We start from the raw sequence: 15,846 nt of genomic DNA on the forward strand, positions 1-15,846 counted from the left end.
ACCCCTTCTTCTGCTGACTGGATACTTTCCTGTTGAGAGGTTTCTTCCCCCAGAGGATGCACAATGTTATGCGTGCAACCTAGGGTATCCGACCAGAGCCCTTTGTCAAAGATTGATCTGCTCATCAGAGCACAAGGTCTGCTTTCTTTGTAAGATCGAAAACTTTGTCATCTGGGTAGGGCTGGAAGTGCACGATGGACACAGTCTGATGGAGAATGGAGCCAACACAGAAGGCAACGCTGACAGGAGTGAAACATATTCTTGCTGGTGCTGTTAAGCCACGGTTCATTCCTGTTACCCCCTGTACTTCTGACTTACACGGCCCGGTGCATTTTCTTTGTTGCCTAGGTTAGTTAGTGTTGAGTTTCTGTTATTTGCTATTAAGAGTCCTGAATGCAATGTTTTTGAATTACATTTTTGATGGGAAATCGAAGTGTGAACTTTCAAATCATAATTTGCCCAGTCCGTGATAATGTCTAGGGTGCATGCTGTAGCATACAGATCTTCAGACCGTCATAACCACCTTAAGACTAACGACTGAGAAAGGAAGAAGGAAAACCACTGGGCTGAAGTTGAAGTATATTTTTCATCTTCTTTTATTGCCTACAGAAACGAATGGGTGAATTGTATTGATGCCCTAAGGAAATTCCATTTTTTTCTTCCCAGTTAATCACTCATGGAAAATTAGGAAAATGCTGTTGTCATTTCAAAGTGGCTCTAGTCCTGGAGATGACATCTATTGGAGACATGCCTTATTTATTTATTTATTTAAAAAAATTTCTTTTCAATGTTTATTTATGTTTGAGAGACTAGAGTGAGTAGGGAAGGGGCAGAGAGAGAGGGAGACACGGAATCCGAAGCAGACTCCAGACTCCGCTGAGCTGTCAGCACAGAGCCCGACATGGGGCTCTAACCCATGAACTGTGAGATCATGACCTGGGTGGAAATCAAGAGTTGGACATTTAACCAACTGAGCCACCCAGGCACCTCAGTGGAGACATGCTTTAAGGGAAGAATGAATCAAGAAACTGAAAACTAGGCAGTAAAAGATCAAACATTAATTGATCATCTATTTTGGGCTGGACAGGACCCTAAATTTTAAGTGGGACAGCAAGGAGGAAACTTAGGAGGGAGGACAACCGTTTATTCAAATAGACATGTACCGTCACAGTTCTGTGAAAAAGCACATCCATGTTGGTAGCTTAGTGGGGTTAGCAAAACCTTACTGATTTGTAACAATAGCAAAAGAAAGTAGCCTTAGCAAAGAAACTGAACTGTGAGATGTTATAAAGTACATTCCAAGTGAAAACATTGCTCTTAGAAGATTCTCAGTAAATTCTCTGAATAAATGAAGAAACGAAATTTATCACTCCCTCAAAACACATGAAATCTAAACTATGAATGCCCAGAAAGAAATCAGGCAACAAAACAAAACAAAACCCCCAAACCTCCAAAACTCCCAAGTCGGTATTTTTCAATTTTAGGCACTCCACGGAGAATAATTTCTAAATTTCCTCAGCCTGTATCTCAGGTAAAGCTATTGATTCAGGGGAATAAGTTACACAGAAACCACGGGAGTTTCTAGTTTGGCAGGCTCTGGGTTAATAATTAAATTAAATTAAAAATTATATTATGACTCCAGGTAAAAGATGAGCATCTCTGAACGTCAACGTTTTCATCTGTCAAACCAGAACAATGATTCTTTTATAAGATATCTGTGAGGGGGGTGAACCAAAAAGGCGGGAATCTGACCCAGGAAACATTTGTAACTCTCAGTTTAAGGGCGGAAAGATTTCAAAAGTAGACTGTCAGGAATGAAGGTAGCATATACTGGAATCGAACAGCAGGGAAATAGTTAATTTGCAGGTGCGGCGGCTCTGAGAGAATCTGAGGCTGAAAGTGCTGGATGCTCAGGAGACCAAGGGAGACACATCGTGGCCCGAACTTGACAGCAGGACTGGAACCCTCGTTCGGCACGGTTACCAAAAGGCCAGGTTCCGAGTCTGGCAACAGAACCTAGCCGTCTCCAGTTTGCACCCTTTTCTTTGCTCAAATTAAAGCCGGGCTGGTGGAGGGAGGATGGAGGTAGGACAAGCGGTAAAGAAATTATAGTTCGGGTAACAAGAACAACGAAGCCAACAAGATCAGGATGGGTGTCAGCGAATATAAAAAACCCGCAGAAAGAGGAGTGAGCAACGCCGCGAGAACAAGTTTTCCCGTTAGCAGGTCTTTCCAGAGCCCCCTTCAGCCCGCCCCACGGCTCCCCACTCTGGGATGTTGACCGTCACCCTTTCCTCCTCCTAACAAAGCCAAGCATCCATAGAAACTTATTTTTCTCCAAAACTCTGAGCCAATTTCGTTGTGGCGGAGGTTTTTCATCGCTGTAACCCAACTTTCCTCCGTTTCTTTGGCGAGATGTGAAATTAAGGCTGCCCGGCAGGCGGGAGCCCCAAATCCCGGCAGCCTGGCGGGGGGGGGGGGGAGGGGGGCTGTGAGGGAGGTGCCGGGGTGCAGCTAAGAAGTGCGGGCGCGGGGGGGGGCCTGGCAGGACGCGCGCTCCGGTCCCCTCGCCGGCTGCGAGCGCAGGATCCCGAGCGCCGGGCGGCGGGGACGCGCGTGGGAGGGGGGCGCTGGCAGCCGGAGCCGCGGTTTCCGCAGGAGCTATTTTTAGCGGCCGCGTCGTCCCTCTGGTTCCCCCGCTTCCGAGGTGGTAGCCTCCCGCTCGCAGCCGCCAGTGCCCGGCCGCTTTCCGCCTCCCCCGCCGCTGCTCGCGCTTGGTAGCGTCCACGCAGGCAGGTCCGGAAACTGAGCATGTGTGGAAGCGCTCGGCGGCCTCGGCGGCGGCGCGGGCAGAGCCGGGCTGCGTCAGGCTGAGCCCATTCACCGCGCGGCCGCAGGAGCGCAGCGCCGGCGCCGCGCCGCCCAGCCCCGCCGAGAGGGGCGCACTCGCCGCCGCGGGGCCCGCCGCCGCTCACCGCAGCCCCCTCCTGGCGACCCGCAAGTAAGTTTGTAAGGTGGTTGGGCGGTGGGGCGAGGGCTTGGCGTCCGGGGGAGCCCAGGCTGGCAGGCGGGAGGCACGGTTGGCCGCTGGCCCCGGTGCCCGGCGTCCCGGCGTCCCAGCGAGCCGCTTGGCCAATTTGATAGCGGGCGGCCACTGGGATGCTGGAGCAGGGGGCACCGGCAAAGCAGGAGGGCCGAACCGACTCTGGCGGGGGCCGAGGGGCCCAACTTGGGGAGAGGGAAGGACCGCGCGGTGAGGGAGAGGATCGGGCAGGCCGGGAAGGCGGGCTGGTGTGGGATGGAGAGGCTGGGTTTGGGATGCGGGCGCCCCGCCGAGAAGAGCCGCAGAGGGAAAGCGGGGTGTCTCCGGGGGGTTAGGGTGGGATGAGCGTGAGAGCGCAGTATGGGGGGCATGGTAGGGGGTGAGCGTGTCCAGGTCGGAGCGGCAGAGGGAAGATGGATGAAAACTGGGGCGCGTGGAAAGCGGATTTGAACGAGAGCAGAGGACGCAGGTGGAAGGGACAGTAGGTTCCGGAGAAACGAGTAGACCCGGATAATTTGGGGGAATTAGTGCCAGGTTGAGGGCGATATAATGATGGTGAGAGGCAGCCTTGAATCGAGGTCTTTGGAGTGAGTGAGTATGCGAGGCCACATGTTGGGAACCGTCTGGAGAGAGAGGATGGATGCAGAAAGTGGCCTGGAACGGCCAGCTGGAAAATCCTTGAGGGATTTGGGTGAAGGGGAGGAGGGCAGCGGTGCAGAGATCGGGTGGAGGAACTGGGCTGCTGCTGGAGCCAAAAGGCTCAGGAAGGGGTTGGAGGCTACGTGCGGTCCGCCTGAATACTGACTTAGTAGCGGTTCTCTGAGGTTCACTTGCACCCCAGGCTCCTCCTCCTTCTCCTACCTGGCTTGGTCCCAGGGCGGCTTGCTTTAGGCGAGCTAGTAGGAGATTTGGACAGATAAGGCAGCCGGGAAGGTAGTCATTTGCACGGGAACTGCCAGGGCTTCCCTTAAGTGGTTCCCGGCACCCTGGGGATGTAATGTGGAGTCGGAATGTGTGTGTTGCAGGGCGGTGGAGAGGAGTGGTCGCTTCTGGGCCAAAAGAATCCGTGTACTGGCCCGGGAGGTGAGATGTTTTGGGCTGGGAAGTCAGGCAGAAGTCTGCGGCGTGCAACTCGCGGCGGGGCGTGTGTGCGCGCGTGTGTGCGTGTTGCCTGCCCAGGGTCGCGTCTGTTGCTGCAGTCTGTTTCCATGACGAGGAGATCCTGGGATCCACAGGCAGCACGGGGAGGGGATTAAGGGAAACGTGTTTTCCTACGTCTCTTCTATCTCCTTTCTGCAGGGTCACATTCTTCGCTCGTCCAATGATGCGCCTTTCTAACCTCTCCCCCTGCCGTCGCACACCCCAAACCTGGCGCGGGTCTAGTCCTCTGATTTGGTACCCCGAGGAGGAGGCGGCGGTCCCTTATGTGCGGGAGGGTATCCTAGGAGTCCCCATGATTCAGAGAGGCTCCTGAGTCCTCGGGTCCTTACCTGGGGCGTCGCTCCGGGGGTCCGCAGTTCACTCTGCTGCCCCTGCAGGTGACGCGGTGATGTTGCCCCACGGACTCCGGAAGCGTGATGGCTACAAATGGCCTTTGGGGCCCGAGAATCCCTGCAGAGTGACCAACACTCACAGGTTTTCGAGAGCAGGGGTCTTCCCTGGGTTCCCTGCGTATAAATGTAACTTAACAAGAAAAAGACCAGATTAATAGAATAAACCAGCATCTCACTCAAAAGGCTTTATGCAAAAACGCCTCTTTCACTAGGAGAGATTTCACCCACCAACTGCAAGAAGGGAAAGAGCTTCTGCAGCGTACAGGGTGGAAATCTGGGGTGGGGGTGGGGGGAAACAGGAGCTGTCATCATGTCCGTGGCTTCTCAGACTCCATCCAGCTTGCGTTGCTCTGTCGTCGTTGCCATATTTTTAGAGAGGCTTTACCGGATGTGGGGAAATGAGGATGAAGGTGACTCTTGCAACCTGTGTCACCTGTGAAAGGACTCAAAAGAAGAAGAGTGACCATTGTGCCTATGGTCTGTGGATATCTAAGACGGTTGGGTTCTGACGTTGCTGTGCAACCATCAGAAATAGTTCCCACATCCAGATTGCAGGGGGGAGACTCAGATGAAGGGCAGTGAGAATTCTCCAAGAAAGTGATAAGGCTCATGGTGTAGGTTGTCACAGGGTGATCACTGACCCATGGAGGCACACAGCAGAAAGGACAGCAAGCTTCTAATGGCCAGGCCACGGCCTCATATTCCATGTGACCATGGCTTTCTCAGTTTCTAGCATAGTCCTTTTGAAATATGTCCATGATTCTGGCATCTGAAAGGTGGAGAGTTGAATAAAGACTTAATGATGTCAGTTTTCACTTCTATTACCGTTCCCCCCCTTTGATGATTATTATTAGAACATGTGGTGAAGATAAAATAAATTATTTTTAGCCATTAATTCTCCCTGAAGTGCTGTTCAGATAAAACATAACCTTATATGTTTGCCTATTTTGTTTGTTTGTTTGTTTGTTTGGGGATCAAGGAGAAGTGATTATTGGGCAAATTGATTTTGGAATCAAAACTAGGCAGAATTCAGGCACCTGAACATCTTATAAGCATGTGGAGGTGAATTCTTCATTTATAGAATGTTTAATTTAATGTGAAATGAGAAAACCCTTCCCTCTCTACCCTTCATCTCTTGCATTGGAAATACAGAGGATTGTACCCTTGGGCTGGTTCTTAGTCCTCAGAAGCACATTTTGGCTATACTTTTCCTGGAGGATTGTTTCCTAAACCCAAGTATTCTTTAAGAAATAGTCAGTGGAGGGGCGCCTGGGTGGCTCAGTCGGTTAAGTGTCCGACTTCGGCTCAGGTCATGATCTCACAGTTTGTGAGTTTGAGCCCCCCGTCGGGCTCTGTGCTGACAGCTCAGAGCCTGGAGCCTGCTTCACATTCTGTGTCTCCCTCTCTCTCTCTGCCCCTTCCCTGCTCATGCTGTGTCTCTCTCTGTCTCAAAAATAAAATAAACATTAAAAAAAATTTTTAAAAAAGAAATAATCAGTGGAATCTTTGCTTCCCTAAGGTAAAGGCATTTAAAAAAAAAATGGTGATGGGGCGCCTGGGTGGCGCAGTCGGTTAAGCGTCCGACTTCAGCCAGGTCACGATCTCGCAGTCCGTGAGTTCGAGCCCCGCGTCAGGCTCAGGGCTGATGGCTCAGAGACTGGAGCCTGTTTCCGATTCTGTGTCTCCCTCTCTCTCTGCCCCTCCCCCGTTCATGCTCTGTCTCTCTCTGTCCCAAAAATAAATAAACATTGAAAAAAAAAATTTTTTTTTAATTAAAAAAAAAATAAAGAACAAAATTTTTAAATAAATAAACTTTAAAAAAGAGCTTATACACACATAAATTTTATATGTACTTTAAAAAGACAAAATGTTGGGGCGCCTGGGTGGCGCAGTCGGTTAAGCGTCCGACTTCAGCCAGGTCACAATCTCGCGGTCCGGTCCGTGAGTTCGGCCCCGCGTTGGGCTCTGGGCTGATGGCTCAGAGCCTGGAGCCTGCTTCCAATTCTGTGTCTCCCTCTCTCTCTGCCCCTCCCCCGTTCATGCTCTGTCTCTCTCTGTCCCAAAAATAAATAAATGTTGAAAAAAAAAAAATGGTGAAATGGTTTGATGAGGCAGAACTAAGAGAAAAATGTTAGTCAACATGGAAGAAGAGAAATCACCTTTTACCTCAGGGCATCTTACTGATAAGCCTAGAGCAGTGGTTTCCAGCACAGGCAATTTGGCACCCACTCCCCCAGGGTCCTCTGGCAACGTCTGGAGAGAGGTTTTGGTTGTCACAACTTGGGGAGAGGGGATGTTTCTGGCATCTCATGGGCAGAGGCCAGGGGTGTTGCTAACATTCTGCAACACACTGGGTAGTCCCCAGCAATCAAGAATTACCCGACCCCAAATGTTAGTAGTGCTGAAGTTGAAAAACCCTGGTTTAACACAAGACATGATTGGAATTAAGAGCAATTCTTGTTAGGATGCTTTCATATATTCCTGTTGGAATTTCTCTTGAAAATCAGGACCTGTTGATACTAAGAGGCTTTCTTTGCAAAATGGCTCCATGTTCTAAAATACTCATTTTAAGGGAAATTAAAGAGGTTTCCCTTTAGCAGGACTTCTTTTCAGCCTTAAAAAATAATCCTGACATGTATTAGGAATGTCTACAATGATACGTTATATAGTATGCCTATGAACTGAGTAAACGTTTTTGATGAAAGCAAATTATAAAATTGTTTAGCTACTGTATTTCTCACTGAACTTGTTTGGTAATTCTCCTTTAACATACATAGTTACATTTTTTTTTTAATTAAAGTTAATTTAAGGCTGTAACTAGTAAGTTCTTCGTGTAATGAGGGATTGAACAGAATCAGAGAGAAAAAATGTTAAATGAATATTTATTAGATGCCTCATAAAATATTCCAAAGTGAAACCTTAGTATTGGTAGACATCTGTGCAGGAAGGTAGGAATCCCATATAATTTTCATGTATTTAGTTTCAATTTTAAATCGACAGCACGGCACGTATTGAGAAACAAACCTTCCTAGCCCGTAGCACAATAGTCTGCCTAGAGAGAAGGAACAATGGCTTACACTCATAAATGTAATAAGATCAGGGAAGAGTTCTAATATCGCCTGTGTGCGGGAACTCAGAACACTTACTAGGTAAAAGCTTTGTCATTATTACACCCAGGCCTAGAGAAACTAAAGAGATTTGGTCACTATATCTACCTTCTGGTCCTGCCCTCCCCCTTTTGTTTGGTGATTGGTTGGTTGGTTTCAGAATTCATTCTCCATAGATTGTCATTAGGACTGCTTACTTCCCTTCTTGTCCTAATAACCATTTCCTTCACTCTCGGCCATTGCGATCCCTCAGTCCCTCAGGAGTTTGTGTAGCAGAAGAGACTTCACATTCCTGCTAAATCTCTGGGGTACCCCATAATCCCTCCTTTTCTCCTGTGTGTACAAACACAAACAGCTCCTTCTGGCTTCCATGTGGAACAGACATTGGTGTCTCTTTTGGAAAAAGGCAGTTGGAGAGCCCTTGTTTTCCACAAAGGCAACCTCTGTGTCTCTGGTTGCATGTTTAAATTGCTTTTTCAATTGTTTGTTTAATTGCTGTTAGGAAGGCTTCCTCTTTCCCAAGGGAATGGTGAAAGAACCAAGGAAAATAGGACTTCAGTTTGAGCAACACTGATGTTGGTAGAGTGTGCCTATCTTTGGACTATATGAAAGGTCACAAACATGATTTGAAACAGTGAGTATTATATATTATAAATTCAACAAGCATTTGTAAATTCAACGGTAGCAAGTTCTACTCTAGGCACTGGGACTGTTGCATTTGCGAGGTCAAGCTGCCTTGTGCATTGCAACCAGTTTCAAAACAAAGTTCATTCAGAGACTATGCATATATTCTATTTATATCTTTAAAACTCTGTAAAGAATAAAGGCAGGATGGTTATTCATTTTCATGAAATTGGGAGCAATTATAGAGATACAGCTTAATCTGTGAAAATACTTCTGAACACGGTGAAATGTAGAAGGCAGAAGAAATATTTAAAGTGGAGACTTACATGGATCTCTATATAGACTAGACAAGGGGTGTGAGCGATTTGAGGTGAAAGGGGTCAGTTCTTGTCTCCCTTTGCCTTTCTGTAGGAAGTGGTTATTGATTTTGTTTGACATCTGAACAAGGAGAAATGGTTTCCTTCCCTGCAGTTACTTGTTGAATAGATGTGTGGTCTTTTATACTGCTGATAGTCATGGTGGTAGAAGGCAGTGGGGCGGCTGGTATGATGGTTAGAATGAAGCAGAATTTGAAATCAGTTCTGTCCTAATGTTTGCAACAAAGGCTTTGTATACACACCTTCAAAGATAGAGCATGCCATGTGACTATTTTGAGGTGACTAATAGAAAGATTATAGAACTGAGCATTTTTGCTGTTCTGTGTACTAGGTAATATGTATGCTTTGTTTGGGGGGAGAGGGAAATGAAATAATATGGCGGCTCCATTACTTATAAATAAACTTGCTGGTCCCTGTGGCATGTCAGTTACTGTCCCAGCCAGAAGAAAAGTAGTGTGAGGGGAGAGAATTTTATGAAACACCGTAAGTTGCCTTTGCTGAACTCAACAACAACAACAACAACAACAACAAAAGTAGGATTTTAAAATTTATGCTATGGCAAAGGCAAAGAGAGTTTCTGCTTTTTATTTCTTTTTGTTTTGTTTATTATTGTTAAGGATGAGTGATAGCAATCCATGAAATAGGCAACCTGCCTGTGGAAGGTTTTACTTTTGTTTATACATGCTTATCCATCTTAAGAAACAAATAGCCCAGAACATCTCCTGAGGCTTTCAGCCTTCATTATAAATAGCATGTCTCTTCTAACTCTGGAATATTTATTATGTAATGTCATTTAGAATCAGAATACTGGGCTAAGTTGATACTGATAACAATCCTTTCTAATTTTGTGATTTAGAGTTGTCTCTGTCCTCTTAAAGAAGGTGAAAGAGACTTGGCTGTTTGTCTTAGGAGCATAGTCACGAGGACATGATGCTATTTGACATTGGACCCCACTGACCAAAACATAGATCGCAGTCTTCTAGATTGTGAAGCTTGATTTTAACAATTTTGATTTGAACCGCTGCTGTGACTGGGCTGAGAATCAGTTGATACATTTGGAAAAGACCAGCTGCTGGACCAGAATGCTAGCCACACATTACGAAGAAACATCTACAGCAGTTTAGGGTCAAGAACTTTGCAGTCAGATCTGGCCCTACTACTTCGTAGTTTTGTGACTTTAGATACTTTTTCTTTTTTTAACTTCGTGGAGCTCTGACTTCCTCATTTTTGAAATGGTGATAATTTTTTTTTTTCTGTGAAGTTCATGATAAGAGTAGAAGAAATATTTTTAAAGTGGAAGTACCTATTAAATGGTGGTGGTGGTGGTGCTTATACATCCTTCTAGTGCTAGAATTTAAATGGCTACTGTCCAGGGAAGGAGGCAGAGGTCGAATAGAGTCAGAAGGGTCATTGGTGAGCAAAGGGAGATGGAAAAGGACGATGAGGTAGATCATAGATTAGGAAGGGATGTTAGCGATGAAGTCATCTGATGTCTTCTTTTGACTGATGAGGTCTTGGGGATTCAGGATTATGAAGTGGCTTGTTCAAGTTCAACGGTCAGTGCATCATTTCAGCTGAATGTACATTTTTTAAAGTTTCTATCCAAACTTTCTCTACCTTAACAGCATACTTATTTTCTTGGTTAAATCCATGTTTCTTCTATTTATTTAAAAATGCTTATGTATCTCAAGAACCTCTCTTTTTAGTTGTTATGTTCCAGGTCTTCTATAAGCAACAAAAGCCATCAATGGATCTCTAATTTAATTTGTGTAGTTCATCTCAGCTGTTCATGTACATGATCCAAATGATCAAGTACATCTTTACTTTTTTCCTCATTGGGGTGAACATAAGTAGAATTTTGGGTAAAGATATCTAAGAACCAAAAATACCACTATGAATAATGCTCTTCAACTAGGTTATATATATTAATGACCAGAAAATTGAAGATTGGCCCTTTTGGTGGTTCTGTTGCTAAGGTCATAGTTTTGCTGTTGTTTTAAATCAGTTCAGTGCTGTTGCCATTGTGGCTTCTTGAAGAGTTTCAGATTCAATAACAATGTAAAAACCAATATGCATTAGAGGTACTTTGTAAATTGTAAGTTATATTATGTATGCTGTCTTATTTGTAATTATGGTGAAGGTATATAATCAGTTTGCAATAATGAAAGCCTTAAAAGTAGAAGGCAGGATGGACAGTAAGCTTGAAAGAACATTCCCTTTAGAATCAGACAAACTTGAATTCAAATCTCTATTTTTTAGTTAGTAGCTGTGAAAACTTGGCCAAATTATTTGGCTTTCCAGTTTCTCCTGTCTTTTGAGAATCACATCTATCAGATACCAGATTATGAGTATGATTCTCGTTATTGACTAGGTGAGATATAAGCAGATAAAGATCTTATTAGCATGATACCAAGCACCCTTTGTCCTTGTACACTGCTAATTCTACTGTAGTTCAGCTATGCCCTTGAAGATGAGTGTTTGTACTTGAATCAGTTCAGATTCTTTCACTGTCAAGATTTAGAAAACCTGATTTCAAGTGGCTTGAGGAAAAAATAAAAAAGAAGGTCTTCATAACTATGTAACTGAGTGGAGGAGGGGACTGTGTTTCTAGATTTGACCTGATCCAGGGTTCATAACCATCTGACAAGCTCCTTGTGTTCCCATTGCAGTTTCTTAGCTCCCCTTCTTGAGTGCTGGCTCCATTTCTGACAGACTTTCTCCTTGGGGCCCTAAGAATGCTGCCAGAGCTGGTAGGGCTTCATATTCCCAGGTTCAAATCTACTGATGGGGGGACTCTTTCCATAGCTCTTGAAGAGGAAAGAAGAAACTACTCTTTTCAGAAATCCCAGGGAACATCTCCCTCACCTCTTGCTGTCTCCAGTCAGGTAAAGAGCCTATTCCACCAACAACAATGGCCAGAAGGATGGTTTAGACTGGTTGGGAGGTATGTTCTTCTATAGAAAGGTGGGAGTTTGGGGAAGAAGGGGGATTTTATATTACGCACATAAACAAGAAGGGGACACTACAGCCCTTGCATTATTGTTGAGCCCTAAAGAAAAATGTTGGAGTCATGGTTTTATTTCATCTGAGACATGGTTAAAGTCTAGAGAATTCTCCTCTCTCCACTACTGAATAGATTTGAATCTTTATGATTGAAAGAAACCAATGTACGTTAGGTCTCGTCCCTCATTATACATCATTAGACTGGATGGCTAGACACTGAGATTCATGTTTTGTTATAAATAAATGTTAAGCAAATGTGGTAAAGGTAAAATGTGGTCTTACATTGAGAATTAATATATTAATGGACTAACGATTCTTTCTGATCTATGTTTAAATCTTTATGTAAATCACCGTGACAAGATGTCACAAGCGCATATCACAATTCAGCAGAATGTGAACAACCGTGATAAATGGCTTTGAGTAAATATTTTATTCTGTTTTCGTTCATCTAAATGGCTTAGTAATACAAACATCATTGCATTTTTAAAGCCAACTTGTAAGATACTATAAAATATAATCTACCTTTGATGAGTGAGGTAAGTATGTCAAGGTAGCAGTTGGTTTTCCCATAGTTTCCCACATGAGGGAAGATATATTCTAGCACAATGAAGTTAAAAAGTAAAAAACAACAGAAATCAGCAGGGCATTAATTATCCTTCGATCTATTTAGATCTTACATTCTTAGGAGGACCAAGGAAGTTTAAAGGTGATCTTTTATATCACTGAAGTGTTATTGAAGTGCAGTTTTAACCCCTTACCAGCATGTTTTTAAATGTCAAATGAGCAGTCATGTTGGTAAGTGTATAGTAGAAACAGAGCAAAATATAGTTTTTAATGATGTGAACTAACATGAACAACTGAGAGGAAAAAAGAACCATTCTGGCACTATAGAAATACTCAGTGATTTTTAGAAAAACCTAGGGAGATGTTGTTTTAACATAGCCTTATAGGCACAGGCTCTGATTATGTTATATATTAAGAGTTTTGTGTTTCAGTGTTAGGTACACATCATGTTCATCGTTAAATATTATGGGGAAATGTTTCTTGGGCATTGAAGTTAATAAATTATTTTTGTCATCCTTAATGTGAATGAGAATAAAAAGGTTGCTAATAGTCTACTTGAAAACTATACATTAATTTCTTTTAAGTTTGCCATCAGCTTCCGCTTCTTGGACTGAAACACATAGACTTGCAAAAAAAAAACCAATAACTAATCCATTATAGATAGTTGTACCTTGAAGCATTTTGAGCTAATCATTTAGACTTTTGTGGGAGGGAATTGAGTGAAACTGAAATTTCAGTGAACCCTACTAATAGTGGTAAGTCAAAATAAGGTAAACAATAATAATAATAAAAAAAGAACAAAATCCAAAGCTTTACTTTTCTAATTTATCAGAGTTCCTTAAATGAATGAATGACGTAGAACTGATTCTGGTTAATCTCAGCATAAAGGGATTTACTGGATTGTTATGGAAGAGTTCATGGGATTGAGGGAAATGCTGAAGAACAAGACCTTGGAAAGGCTGTCTCACTACTGGGATGAATCAACTCTAGCTCTTTTCCATCATGTGTCATGTGGTCACGACTCATAATTCCCAGCAGGAGAGAGAGAGAGAGAGAAAGTGCAAGAGAGATAGAGTGTTCTGGTAAAGATCAGGACATCTTGACAGATAGTCCACTGACCCTGTGTTTAATGAGCTCATGGAATCACCCCATGACATGATCAATGATCTGCTGATACCAGAAAAATGGAAATAGATGATGCCGGGCAGACACACTAAACTAATGTCCACTACATAGATTCAAGATGGAGAAACTTGCTTCAGTGATGATGAATTACTAGAAGGAAAAAAGAAGGCGGGGGTGGGGGGAGGTGGTGGGGACACTGAGTGTATATCCAAGCAGTATCTATGTAGAAGGCAAAAGTACTGTGTCAGTTTCCAAAGTCAGCTGTAACAAGTTTCCACAAACTGGATGGCTTAAAACAATAGAAATGTATTCTCTCACAGTTCTGGAAAATTGAAGGTGGAAATCAAAGTGTTGGCAGAGCTATTCACTCTCTGAAGACTGGAGAGGAGAATCTGTTTCATGATTTTGTCTTCGCTTCTGGTGCCTCCAGTAATCCTCCACATTCCTTGGTTTATAGATCCATCCCTCCAGTCCCTGTGTCCATCGTCACATGATGTTCATTCTCCCGTGTGTCTGACTCTTTCTCTTCTCTTCTCTTCTCTTCTCTTCTCTTCTCTTCTCTTCTCTTCTCTTCTCTTCTCGCCTCACCCAGCCCCTCCCCTCCCCTCCCCTCCCCTCCCCTCCCCTCCCTCTCCTCTCCTCTTCTCTTCTCTTCTAATAAGGACACAGGTCACATTGGATTAAGGACCTATACTATTCTACTACAACCTCATCTTAAACATTACATCTCTAAAGACTCAACTTCCAAATAAGGTAATTCTTAGATTCCAGGAAGGACGTGAAATTTGGGGGGAACACTATCCAACTTAGTATAGGTGTGATATGGATAAAACAAACAGCAATGCCCATAGCTAGGTCTAAAGAGTGAGGGGGGGGGTTAATATCCTATTATTTGCTGTTATAAAACTATATCTGAATTATCATGGCAAGTTTTAGGCACTCTTTTAGGGACTGTCCGTGTCCACTAGATAATAGAAAAACAATTTTTTTTATTTTTTTTAATTAAAAAAAAAAATTTTTTTTTTTCAACGTTTATTTATTTTTGGGACAGAGAGAGACAGAGCATGAACGGGGGAGGGGCAGAGAGAGAGGGAGACACAGAATCGGAAACAGGCTCCAGTCTCTGAGCCATCAGCCCAGAGCCTGACGCGGGGCTCGAACTCACGGACCGCAAGATCGTGACCTGGCTGAAGTCGGACGCCTAACCGACTGCGCCACCCAGGCGCCCCAACAATTTGGTTTTTAAGAACAGTTTTTTTGAAGTATAGACCATAAGTTTGGCAAAGAGGAGTGTAAGATAAATATACTATGAGCTTCCAGGTGTTGAAAGGAAGAAAGATGTCGTCTTTGCTCACTTACGAAGAGCTAGGACATATGGCTGGAAGTTTCAAGGAAGGCCATTTTCTCTCACTGTAAGCAGAAACATTCTTGTATTAGCGTGGTTCAGGAGAGGAGTGAGCTACCTTGAGAGTTAGTGGGGGCTGCAGTCTGGAAGCACTCAGCAGATGCTGGGTCAGTTTTGTCATGGATGAGGTAGAAGCAATTTCTGCATGTGAAGGGAGCTTAGATGGGATAACTCTATGGTTCCATGTTGAAGATTCTCTTCTTCTAGGAATACTAAGGACTCTAGTGATTCCCAAAACATTTCTTGAGCACTGAGCAGACATTATATGTTGGTAGAAATAGAAGTAAAAATGGCATACAGGGTCTCTAGCGATTACATAGATACATGTTTCAGAGGTATACCATGGTACTGATAAAGAACAATCCAGGATCCTGCACAATATCTGGTGTAAAGCCCAAGATCAATAACTATTTGTTGAATGAATTTATTGTTTAATCAGAGTCTGCTTTACAAATATATGTTCCTTGTGTACCTGGGTACCTACCTGATTGGTATCAGCCCTGCCATATTCATTCATATTATCTTTTATAGCCTTCTGGTTTTCTAGGATTACCTTGCTCATATATCATCACTATCTTTGTTTCATTTTACCATTTTAAAAATAGGGTTGGAAGTGGGGAGTAATTTTTCTGTTTAATCTCTTTCCTCCTTTGGGCTGTCTTTGCCAGGAGAGGTAGCCAGCCTTGAACCTCTACAGTCAATGTACTAATGCAAAGACTGGAGGGGACTAGTTGGGCTATAGCAATGTTTGTCAAGGTGTGGGATCAATGATTGGTTTTATACAGGATGACTTTGGGTGGTATATGGATATGTATTGAATTGAATTAAAAGGATTTTGAATCTGTTCCCTTTCAGTGTTTCTCATTAAGGCAAGGAGAAAAGTTTTAATTCGATGCTAGTTTTTAACACTTCTCTAATATACCTATATCTCCCTTTTTAATGAACAGTAGGCTTCGGATGTAAAGCTTTCAGAAGTCAAATACACTGTTTTGTTTTCATTGTATTTATTTTTTATTTTATCTTCTATTTATGCTAAGTTCTAGTT

At 43.7% G+C, this 15,846-nt stretch overlaps 1 protein-coding gene across 2 annotated transcripts in view; it reads left to right on the forward strand.

The window, feature by feature from the left end:
• The first annotated feature begins 2,908 nt into the window (after positions 1 to 2,908).
• The window catches only part of OXR1 (oxidation resistance 1), a 463,965-nt gene continuing 451,027 nt past the window's right edge, over positions 2,909 to 15,846 (forward strand). For both annotated transcript variants that reach the window (XM_043601587.1, XM_043601589.1), the window contains exon 1: positions 2,909 to 3,001. The gene's annotated coding sequence lies outside the window, so the exon portion shown is untranslated. The remainder of the gene's footprint in view (positions 3,002 to 15,846) is intronic.

The sequence above is a fragment of the Prionailurus bengalensis genome, chromosome F2 (assembly GCF_016509475.1).
Source record: "Prionailurus bengalensis isolate Pbe53 chromosome F2, Fcat_Pben_1.1_paternal_pri, whole genome shotgun sequence".
Lineage (NCBI taxonomy): Eukaryota > Metazoa > Chordata > Mammalia > Carnivora > Felidae > Prionailurus > Prionailurus bengalensis.